The following is a 12,225-nucleotide window of genomic DNA, read 5'->3' on the forward strand; positions in this document are numbered from 1 at the left end:
CCTGGTAGTTGATTTGGTTTAGTGTTAACTGTGTTTAAATAAGTGAGACTGTGGTGTGTGCTGCTTTAAGAGTCTCTGTTTTAGGATTTTTGTTTAGTACTAAATGTTCAAATAAGTGAGAATATGGTGTGTGTTACTTTAAAAGCCTGTGTTTTTCTTTTTTCTAAGTTTGGTATACCATATGTAAATAATTGACAATAGAGTGAATGTCACTTTAAGAGTTTTTTTCTCATATTTATTGTTTACTGTGTTTAGATAAGTGAGAATATGGTGTGTGTCACTTTAAAAGCCTGTGTTTTTCTTTTTTCTAAGTTTGGTATACCATATGTAAATAAATGACAATAGAGTGAATGTCACTTTAAGAGTTTTTCTCTCTTATTTAGTGTTAACTGTGTTTAGATAAGTGAGACTGTGGTGTCTGCCACTTCAAGAGTCTCTGTTTTATGATTTTTCTTTAGTGTTAAACATTCAAATAAGTGAAAATATGGTGAAGGTAAATTATTTAAAAAATCCATGTTTTTTCATTTGTTTTGGTATTACAATAAGTAAATAAGTAAGAATGGATTAAATATAACGGTTTTTTTTTAAATTAATTTCATTTAGTGTTTAAATAAGTGAGATGGTGGTGTATGTTTGTTGGTTTAAGAGTAGGCGTTTTATTTATTTATTTGCATTGAGTATTATAGGTGTTTAAATAAGTGAGATAATTGTACGTGTGCGTATGTGTCACTTTAAGAGTCAGTGTTTTTATTTTTAATTTGGTGTCCAGTGCGCTTAAATAGGTGAGACTGCGGTCTGTGTCTCTTTAAGAGTCAGTGATTTCGCTCGGGTAGTTGATTTGGTTTAGTGTTAACTGCGTTCAAATAAGTGAGATTACAGTGCGTGTCGCTTTAAGAGTCTGTCTTGGGGTGGCTTCTTGATATTAATAGAGCTGCTGTGTCTTCCTCCTCTGACGTAATGCCCACAGCCTACAGAGAGACAGGCAGAGAGGTCCTGTCACAGCAAAGCGATAACACTAGTCTGAAAGAAAAAAAAAAAAAAAAAAAAAATACATTTAACGAGCTGCTCTGCTTTGGTTTGCTGTGGCCAGCAAATCCGCGCTCTGTTCGGCTGAATAACATATATACCATCGGAATATACCCGAGCCAAACTCACTCACTAATGAGTCGGTATTAGTCTAGTTTTATGTGCTGCCGTGAAGCCTTAACTATCTCTCCTTCCCTCTCAGACCAAAGAAAAAAGAGACAGCCAAGACACAGTCACCCCGTCCGACATCATCAACAAACAAAAACCCCACAAAGAGACGAACCAGCCAGCCAGCCAAGCAGCCACCATCTTAACATGCTGCTGAAAGAGACACACACAGAGAGAAAAGGGGGCTAATGCTTATTTTGATCAACAGGTAAGCAGCACCAAAAGAAACACAACACAAATGCAACACACCATCCACACGCCAGCCCTCTCTGCTTTGGTGCATTGTTAAAAAAAAAAAAAAGAAAAAGAAAAAAAAATGCATCCGCGGTGCACGGTTGGAGTTTGTTGACGGCGAAATGCATGCTCTCGGACAAAGTGGGGAGATGGAAATTTGCTCGTCTTAAAGGGGGAAGCGATTTGGAGAGCAAATATCGCTCAGCTAGCCGTTTGTAGGTTTTACGACGGGCAGCAGTCGGTTTCCGTCTTATGTAACTAACGGCCTGAGCGGCGTCGGTAAGGAAAGAGGGATCTGCTGAATGAGAGGGAGGAAAAGAGCAGCACCGCTTTGAATTCACATGGCAATTTACATTTAGGTTAGGACACCCAAACGCTACACAAATACAAATTGGGGGCTACTGGGGACGGGCTGCTGCTTTGATTTAAAAGACTTGAGTTTGAAGCCATCTACAAGGGGACGTGGAGTAAGTCGCCTCAAGTGTTTTCTGTAAGTTTTGTTTCAATTTTTTTTTTTTTTTTTTTTTAATTTAAGTGGCATCCTGATTGATTTCCTAGAAGCCGGCTACTCTGGTTGCGTTTGTCACTACAAAGTAGCTCTTCGTGTAACTACTACGCGTAACTTTTTGTTCATTTTCATTGATAACTTTTTCTTCTTTACTATCCTAAACTGCAAACTTGATACTCAAGTTCAGATTTCTTCCGAATGACGCACGTCGCGGACGGAGAGAGAAAGAGATAGACAGACAGACAGACAGACAGACAGATAGAGGTTTGTGTTGAAAGATGAAGTGGCGAGTTTATTGGGCGAAAAGCGGAAAAGTACATCAAAGAGTTTGTGTTTATCAAATGGTTTACAACCGATGTATGGCGCTGTTTTTTGCACCTCTTTCTCATTGTTAGGAAGAGCGCATGGTGGATGCGAGTTGTCGTAAAAGGAGCCCCCCTACCCCTCCTCCAAAAACATCCCCTCTTATCAACTCAAAAGAAAACTTATCAGCTCAAATGATATTTATTTGTTGTTGTTTCTTGAGTGATGCCGGGAAGCCTGACTTGCATTTCCACTCAACTTTTGCAAAAGTCCGCCCCCCCTTCTTCACTTCTCTCTTGTCGCAAGAAACTGTGATGTTCCTTTGAGATAAGGGAGCTGGGTAGGCATGACAACTCTGTGGGGAGAGCAGAGTATGTGAAGCCAGCACAATGAGGCACACACTGCAAGGAAAGCTTTTTTACATAGTCCTCCGCCGCCGTTCTCCAGTTCTGGCCCCCCAGAAAAGAGCTGCTTGTGTGTGGACCGACTTTTATTCAGCAGATAACCTCAGCAGTGCTTTAAAAGCAGATCAGGCCTGTGAAACTTCACTGTGACCTCACACTTGTCCGCAGCTTACACTTTGCTTTCTGCTAAGTAATTAATTTATTCATTGGATTACCTTTAAATAGCTTCAAAATTGTCCTTTAAATGTAAAGCGTGCCTTGTTTACATCTTTGGCTGCGTGGCGTTGCAATGTCAACCACTAATTGTTACTAATACTTTAAAAATGAAGTTTGGGTATTTAGTTTTAAATCTGTATATTAACTTGAAGTTCTGTCTGCTCGTGTTTCCTTGCAAGTTTTCTTCCCACCACAAAAAAAAAACAACAAAAAAATAGCTTTGTCCGCTTCTCGGTCTTAACACAAGGGAAAAGTTATTCGGACGCTTCTCCTCAACTCATAAAACGGTGGGGGTCTCTTCAGGAAAAATAGACTCTAAACTTTTAAAGTCTAGTTTGCTTTGCAGGCTTAAAGCAGAATACTAACACAAATCTAATCCTGAGACCATAAATGGTTAGTGTTTGTTCAGGCTTTTTGCATTTTTCTTACACAACAGCACTGTAAGCCCACACATCTTCTGTAAGAGTATTTTTATTACGTTTTTTGAAAACGGCAAAAGTTGACAAAAATATTGTCAGAGTTGAATCAAAAAGCTTTTAAGAATGAGCTGTCTCAGTTAAATTTCAGTGTACAGTAAATGTATGAGTACTGTTGCTTAGGTGACATATTCCTCAACGGCTCCACCAATTCCTTCACTGAGATTTTCTTTTTCTCTTATTACTTTTTTGTAATCTTACATTCATGATATAAATTCTGCAATTTCAGCCTCATCACAGTCACGTAAACGTGGTCAGCTACTTTTAATGGACATCGTCTGAGTATATTATATTTATATATTTATCTGAGTATAACACTTTTATTCTTGCTGGGAATATTTTCGGCTGCTCTTTGCTCTCCTGTCATGTCTTTAATGTTCTCTGTTCAGACACGACACACTCCCAACTTTGGGTACAGTCGCTCCTAACTGCGAACGCTTCACATCCAAAATATCCTGGTCAGGTAATGAGCCCCTGTCAGACTTTTACAACTTTTAACTGTGTTCTATAAAATTAGTAAAAACACTCCATCCACCGTCGCTTCACTCTTGCTCCATAACTTTTAAAAACTTTTTTTTTCTCCCCCTTTACTTTCCAGACACTGGATATTATTGTATCTTACGGCCTTGTTCGTAACTGCTATTAAACGTCAAAACAGTTGACAACTTCCTAAAGAGAACCTCTCGCTTGTAAAACCCATTCCCGTATGTGTGTGTGTGTGTGTGTGAGACAGAGTGGGAGACAGCACAGCACTTTTTCCCGTGTGTGTCTGTGTGTGTATGTGCTGTGGAGACAGCCATGACTTACTCATATGGCTGCAATATGTGAAGTCTCTGTGGTGGAACTCGGAAGAGAGAAAGTTTTGAGAGAGAGAGAGAGACAGAGAGAGAGAGATACTGCGTGAGGGAGAGAGAACACATGGCGAGAGGGAAGTCAGAAATGTCCCGTTCAACTAGCTGGAATGTATCTCCTGTGTTTTATTGATGGTTTGATGTTCTGTAAGACATGAGGAACAACTGTAGTGATTTTGTGGCCTGCCCTGCATTTGTCTTTGGTCGTTTCAGCGCAGCATTACGAGGGGAAAAAGGCCAGTTTGAGACGGAGCGTAAAAGGAGGCTTTAATGCAGTCCAAGTGGATTTTCAGGGGGGGAAATGGTAGTGATTGCAGTGGCAGACATGTGATTTATTTAGCTGCCTTGTTGCATAAAGATATATATAAAACAAAAAAAAGTTGGACTGACCTGATCGGACTGTGAATTTTACTCTGTGAAATCAATAGTCACACTAAGACAGGAAAAAAAAAAAAAAGAAGTTTGTAAAACTTTCACCGAACTCCTATTGTTCCTCCTCCTCTGTGTGCTCCAGTTGACTCGTCCTTAAGAGCATTTAGAAATAACTCTCTTTACTTTTGTTTATTTGGATGTGTCAGATAATTAGATGTATGGGAAGCCTTTGCTCAAATAGCTTGTCATAAGTGTTCACAGCTGACGTTAGCTGAACATCTCAATAGCGCAACCATTAAGCTCCTGTGGCAATAAAGCGTGTATTCAGCTTTTAAAGGACTTTGTGTTTTTTTGTTTTTTTTCTTTTTCGTGGAATCACAACTCCTATTCATTTCTAATTTCTAATCCCATTTATTTATGAACCGTCCAGACGCTCGCTGTTTCCAATAAGCAAGAGAAGATAGCATCTATTAGAGCAATCAGCCGTTATTCATCTCAACCCTGCCTGCAGTTCAGATAAAGGAAAACATCCATTTGTCACGGATAGTTTATTTAAAGGAAAACTTTTTTTTTTTTTTTTTTTTTGCAAGGCTTCTGGCTCTCTTTGGCTCGTAGCTGTGAAGCTAGCACTTTTTTTTTTTTTTTTCTGTCATTACCCGGTCTCCTGTTTTGCTCATACCCCAAGGACACAATAGTTTTAACTCATTTTGCTGTCAGGGCATACTGTTTTGTCTTTCATTACTTTATATTAGCTGCTTGTAACACTGGCGATACGGGGATTTGATCTCATTCTCTTGTTGCATTTACTGGAAAGCAGTCTGGAAAAGAGTGTCTGCTAAATGCCTAAAATGTCATCCCCACTCTGTCTGTGGTTAGTACAGTCTTGTTTAGGCTTGAGTTTGTCTCTAATGTCTTTGGTCTATTTTAGACTTTTAAGTCTGTCTTTTAGATGGCCTGCTTCAGATAACGAGCACATGGTCTTGGTTTAGGGTGAGATGATTCCTCCCTCCTCGTTTTTTTTTTTTTTTTTTTTTTTTTTTTTTTTTAAGGTTCTTTGGGGTATACAAAATCCTAAAAATGGGACGGTTCTTCTTCCTTTCATCTGAGAGAGTAAAAATCTTTCTGTCACGATACAGCGGAGCTTGGTAGAGTGGCGGTGGTTGTGGAGCGAACTTAGACGCACACCAGCTGAAGGTTTTCTGACGGGCAGCAGCGTAGCTTTGTGGTTACCAAAAGTTTGTAATGTTCAAACCCCCGCAACACCTGTTTGACGTGTCCCTGTATGAGACTGTTAGTTAAATTTCCAAAATACACAACTAATAACATTGTTTCTGAGCATATTCAGTATTTGTCAGCGTCAGAATAACTAGGAAACGACTTATAGTCTTTACTAAAAGGCAACTTTGGCTTGTTGTGTTACCAGTTGGTTAATGAAACCTGCTGGGTGGTGTTGTGTGATGTGCTATGAGTTGTGGGTTCTGACAGTTTTGACTCAGCAGTGTAGAAATCACGCTGGCGCTTCCCGTACACACCCAGACGTTCTGTTATCGATCACTGTACGTACGAGTTTTGACCTAAAACGCCGCGGGTCATTTGTTCCTACTCTGCTTTCGCTTAAGTGTCAAACCAGTCAGGTTGTAATTGGAAAGGAATCAATTCTCTGGTAGAGCTGGTAAATTGCTGTTTTCCAGTATTGCTGCGTGGAAAGTTTCTGTCACATTTATGACACAGCTGCAGTTTTTGTTCTACGTTCAAGGTGTCGAACAGTTTCGACTCCATGGTTCAAACGCGCGTCCGCGAGTTCAACACTTTCCACAAACGCCGTGCGGCTTTTTTCGTCGCCTCAGCTTCCACCTTTCCCCGAGCTACAGGTGTTCTCCGAAGACTGGAGGAAAGAAGCAACTCAAATGTGGAGGACGGAATGTCATTAAGAAAGAAATGTAGCTTTCCTATAAACAACAGTCGGTGACTATTTCTAAACAAAGTAGGCTTGATTTAATTTTGGAAATCTGATCAGATTTATGTGAGGAAAGCCGACTTTTATAGATGTTAGAAATCATCATACGAAAGGTTTTGGAATCGTTTCTTATTTGTGTTAGCTTTGCATTGTAAAATGAGAGTAAACTGGTTCTTTGTTGGCATTCTAGGTTTAGTTGTCATAATAGCAATAATATTCCTCCAATTGATTTGAAAGTTACATTTAAAAATGTAAAATGTGTTGAAATATATTGTATATTAGGACAAAACATTTATTTCTGTAAAAATCATTGGAGAGGTGTCTGTTTTTTATGTTTCCAATACTTGAATCTCAATCAGATCCGGTACTGCTGTTTTTCTTTAAATTGCTTTTTGTGAATAAATAGTCTCAGCTGGGACATCAGGACCTCATAGGTACATATAGCGCTGCTTTAATTTATACATGTACAGTGTAAAAGAGCAAGATGATTCATCACTCTAAAGGAACCTGAAGTTTAAATCCACTTGATCCACAGGTTATTCTTTTTAACAGGTAGATGAGTAATACAGGATGTACTATCTCAAAAATATTTGTCTTTCTTTTTAGGGTGTTGATATCAGCAGTGATTTATACTTTCTTTAAAACTCTTGATTTCTATTTATAAAAAATATATATATTTTTAAAGTAAGATCATGATTTTCTGGGCACGACTGGTTTCAAAATTCATATGTGCCTGCTATAATAATATGGACTTAAATTCCAACTCGAGTTTTGTTCCAAAAAATGTTCGCCCATCTTATTCGTATTTCTCTGGTGTGTTTTTCTGTCAGACGGCTTGTAACGAGGAGATAAACAGTGAGTGACTGTGACACTCACTGCGAGGATAGGATTTAAACTGGTGGAGTATGTTTCTTTACTGTTCTCTCGATTGTTCCCATGAGCAAGGCTCCATCTGTAGTTTCTAGCAGTTTTTCGCGCGGCACCCGGCAGGCTGACAGCGAAATTAACTGCGGAAAATGTGACAGTGGCGTAAGTGGCATGAATTTGAATGTGATTTTAGGTTGCGGGTGTCTTTGTGTCGAAGCTGAAAAAGACGGTGCGACGTGCAGATGGAGAGAGAGGCTGCTCGGCCATTTTCCTCGAGTACAGGATGCTTAATTCAGTGAAACTTTTCCCAAGTAGACGTGTCATTTTTTTGTTGCTTTGCTGCTCCAAAGACGACACAGTCAGTTGATTCTCGATGAAGGAAAGTGATGCTGATTTTATGCACATAGGAAAATAATCAACACCTGTTGAATGTGCATTTTGCCTCTTTTAGGGTTTAATATTTGCACGTGTGTATTTCAGCTTTCAGTTTATCAATATCCGTTTTCTGCTGGATGACTATTTGAGTGTTTTTGATGTGGTTGTTGATTTCTGTATATTTGTTTGATATGGACTCTATTCCCTCTTCATCTCTGTGCCTATCTTCCCATGGTTGGCACGGCATATTGGTGAACAATCATCTCCAGACAGTTGAGCATTGTTGATAGATGGCTATCAGTTAGACCAAGAGTCTGTTAATGCTTATCTCCTCTGTTTGAGGTCAAATCTGTCTCATTTGCTGCCTGGTTATGATTGAACTGACTCACTCATTGTTTATTTCTGAACTGAAGGTTAACTGTCAACAGTCAAACCAAGAACCCGCACACACACACACACACACATACGCGCACTTAAGATTTCATAGCTGACAAACGTGTCGCTTTCTCACTGCCCGTGCTTCACTTTTTCCCTTTTCTCTCTAAGTGCCCATTTCCCTCTTTCTGTTTCTTTATTTCTCTCTCTCTCGCTCTCTCTGTCTCTCTCGCTCTCTCTGTCTCTCTCTCTCTGTCTCTCTCTCTCTCTCTCTCCCCTATATTTACTTACTGTAGCGCAAGACGAGAAGGACTGTTCGTGTGTCATGCGTGCTTAATCATACCGTAATCACTGTCGCGAAGCTTAATTTTCTGTCTCGGAAGATTGCATTTATTTCAAGTGTAAACACACGCTGGCATTTGTTTGCTATTGTGATCTTTTCTCTGTCACAATAGTGTTGCCTCCGAGGTTTGATGTGGCGCACTTTCCTGTTGCAAACGTGCGTTTTATCCGCGGGCCATGTCTCGCAGTCACGCAGCGCTTATTAAAGTGTTTGCACACGTGAAAAGCTCTCTGTGTATGTAGGCATGTACACGATGACAACGTCTGTCAACTATGACATTTTGCATTTTTATGCGCCGATCAGCGTTCTCTGTGCGCGTCTACCTGCGTGTGAAATGTGAAGCTATTTGTTTTGTTGCTCAAAAGGTTTGTGTAGTCCTTTTATTACTATATATACTAATTTCTGCTACTTTTAAAACCACTGGGCTGTCTCTTTCTCTCCCTCTCACGCTCTCTCTCTCACACACAAACTCACATGTACAGCCCCATTAGTATTGTAGTCTGGGATCAGGCTAAAACATCTGGTGGCTGAGCAACTTTTCAAAGTAGTCTTTGTCCTCACTCTATGTGCATGCATGTGTCCGGTCCGTCAGTGTGAGCTTTCCACTTTATGTGTGTGTGTGTGTGTGTGTGTGTGTTTAAAGGGAGCAGACTGCTTTATGGCGTCTCGTCAAATTAAAGCTATGATTTAAGCGACTAACATGCACATTGTTTTTTCATCAAAGCGAGCGGCCTCTACTGGTTTTTGTTTGTGCCGCCGGCTGTGTGGACAGCTTGTACTGTAGAAAATAAAGATAAGAAAATACACATTAGGACTGTAATTCATGAATAGCCACTCTCGTCCGTTGTGTTATTTTATTCATGCCGCCCTGGCTTCGCTTTTCTTTAGCAGAGAGGAGTAAAAAGCGCCTGGAGATGTGACACCCTTTCAACCTGCCTCTGGTCTGGTTTGACATGTCTGCCCAAATCTGAAAGCCCAGTGAAATGCAGTTAGGCATAGCTAACTGTCTCACCTGTTCTCCGCTGGATGATACTGTAAAATAATCCCGCTGTAGCAGCTTTGGGCTTTAGAGGGTACAGCCCTGCAGACAGTTTGAGCTGATGCCCTCAGGGCTTCACTCTGAAAATGCAGAGGCTCATCTGCTCTGACAGCGTTAAGAGTGCTTAATCGGCACATTAACGGTGTTGCATCCCTTCCTTGGTTTTAATGTGTGGGTCCTATATAATGCAGGGAAGTGATTGACTTCGGGCAGAGATCCAACAACCTGTTGGCTCAAGTGTTTTTTTTACATTTTTGTTGCTGATACGAATTTCAGCTTATCTTCAGTGTAGTGCCAGTGATTGGGTCTTCTTGATGGTTGCTGCACACTGTTAAATGGTTTTAATTCTGGTTATAACATAGGATGAAGGATAGGTAAAAAAAAACAAAGCATCTGCAACATCTTTACTAATGTTTTCAAGGCCATGACACAGCTGTACATTTTTGTCCGTAAAATAAATATATCTTTGACCTTTGCACTGTAGATCAGAGCCAACAAGACACAAAAAGTGAATATTCATCAGATAACTTAATAACGGAAAGATTTAACTTGTTGCTGCTACATTCTTGTCAGATAATCCTGTGCATGTTTTATATCAATGTTGAATTGTGTCTGAGTGAGTAGTTTGAAGGACACTTTCATATTTTTATCTGTTTATTTTCTGTGAAGGTGAAGAGAAAGTTTTTCAAAGAAACTCAAAGCCGTAATTGTAACAGTGAAGCTGCGCTCAAACTTAATCTTGCAGGTTTTGTGTTAAAATCAAGTACTCTAAAGTGATCATTTTCTCCGGCCTCACGGCCATTCGAAGGCCACAGAGATTTATGTGAAATCTGTTACCATCAGCATGTTTCTTCTAGTGGATAAATGTACTTTTATAATCAGCATGTTTTTCTTAAGATATCTCTAAAAGGGGAAGTCTTCTGGTATCACTGACTCCGTCCAGCAACCCCCCTTTAAATTAAATCATCCGATAAGTGATATTCATCATAGCCACAGTGCATTTTTATTTTGTTTATCATGAAATGGAAAGTCTTCTCTCTGATAAGTGTGTGTTTTGAAGTGTCCGCTGCATGTGTGAAGAAGTGGATGCATAGATAGATGGATGAGGGAGGGAGGGAGGGAGGTGGTTCCTTTTTGAAATGGAAATTGAGGAGGCACACATCTGGGGGTCTTTCAGACTTTTGTGGAGGGAGACGAAGCGGTGGGTGTCAGAGGCCCACAGTCAGAAGTGTGTGTGTGTGTGTGGGTAGTGGGGGGTGGGGGTCAAGGAAGAACAGAGCGAGAGAGGGAAAAGGAAAGGGCAGTTTCTCAAGGTAGGGAGGGGGAGATAAGGAAAATAGGATAAAAAGTGGTCACTGCTGAACTGTGGAATGGCAGAGAATGGACAGGCTGGCGATAGAGAAATAAAGGATGGCATACATGTGAGGGAACGGTTCAGTTGCAATAGAGTAAGGGAGGAAAAGGAAGGAAGGATGGACGGACAGCAGAAGGACAGAGGAACTCATTTGCATAGACAAGAGGAGGAGGAAAACTGGGGCGAGAAAGGGGGCAAAAGATCACTTGCTACGGTTGAAAACTTTACGGCTGACAGTTAAATTTACTTCAGGCCTGTGTGTGTTGCAGTGGGTGGAATAGCACAGCGGGGGGCATGGCGTTTGTTCTGAAACATGGCTTTTGGGCTTTTTAGTGCTTCACACACAAGTTGTCCTCTCCCCTTTCTTTGGAGGCTGATTTCATCTAGCTGTGAGAATCTATTTCTCTTGAACTCTTTGCACTCTTTCTTTTTCCTCTCTCGTTTACTCCTTTTTTTTGAATCACCAGATTGAATTCCCAACCCCATAAAATTGTCAGTTTAGCGTCCAGACTACCTTATTTGGGAGGAGGTTCGCGAAACCAGGGATGTTGCGTGATGGCAGATTTGTAATCTCTTTAAATGGCCGTCCCCCTGCTGGCTGTGTTCTTTCAGCTCCTTGGATGTTAACGATTTTCACACTTGCATATTTACCCTTACCATGTTTAAGTAAAACACCAGGTATGCAAAATGATAAAAGCTCTCTGCATCAGTTTGGCAAAGCGTGAAGCAGAAAAATAAAGAAAAATGGGCTGACAGCTTCACATAAGCCAGTGGTTCTCGAAGTTTTTTCTGCAAGGCCCCCCTTTTGTAGATAAGAGTTGGACACGGATATACATATCTGACGTACCTTATCAGTAAACAGTCTTGGTTGCTGTCACTCTCTTCATCCATCTGCAGAGCAAAGCGGCGGCTTTCTCGTACCCTGTCATTAAGCTGCTCCTCTATGTCCTTTGACAGATTGCCCCGCGATTGCATTGTTTGATAGAGATATTGCTTTTGGCTCGCTGTTGCTTCGTCAACCGTGGTTGAGACCATATCGATAGCAGGGGGAAGTTTTAATTCCACCGAGCGACTCATAGCTGCCTTCCCGTGCCCCCACCCCTGCAATAGCTTTTAGACCTCAAAGCTATACATAAGGGTTGTGAGGAAATGTCTGAGCCTGAATAATGTCAGTTTTAGATATGGTGGAGGACGTGGAGTGAGAAGCAGCAACAGATCTCGGCAGATGGGTTAGGAGCAGTGGTTAGAAAAGGTGGAACACAAAGTTTGGGGCACTCCAGTGTTGTATAAACTTGTTGTTTCAATGTTTCATGTAAATGTGTTGAAAACCACCATCTTATCAGTCGTTGATGGATTC

At 40.7% G+C, this 12,225-nt stretch overlaps 1 protein-coding gene across 2 annotated transcripts in view; it reads left to right on the plus strand.

Moving 5' to 3' along the window:
- Positions 1 to 618: 618 nt before the first annotated feature.
- trps1 (trichorhinophalangeal syndrome I) overlaps positions 619 to 12,225 on the plus strand; it is a 112,733-nt gene continuing 101,126 nt past the window's right edge. Inside the window, exon 1 of one of the 2 annotated variants that reach the window (XM_084563339.1) lies at positions 619 to 1,918. The gene's annotated coding sequence lies outside the window, so the exon portion shown is untranslated. The remainder of the gene's footprint in view (positions 1,919 to 12,225) is intronic. The other variant, XM_084563338.1, reaches the window with a different exon arrangement.

The sequence above is a fragment of the Chelon labrosus genome (assembly GCF_963514085.1).
Source record: "Chelon labrosus genome assembly, chromosome: 16".
Classification (NCBI taxonomy): domain Eukaryota; kingdom Metazoa; phylum Chordata; class Actinopteri; order Mugiliformes; family Mugilidae; genus Chelon; species Chelon labrosus.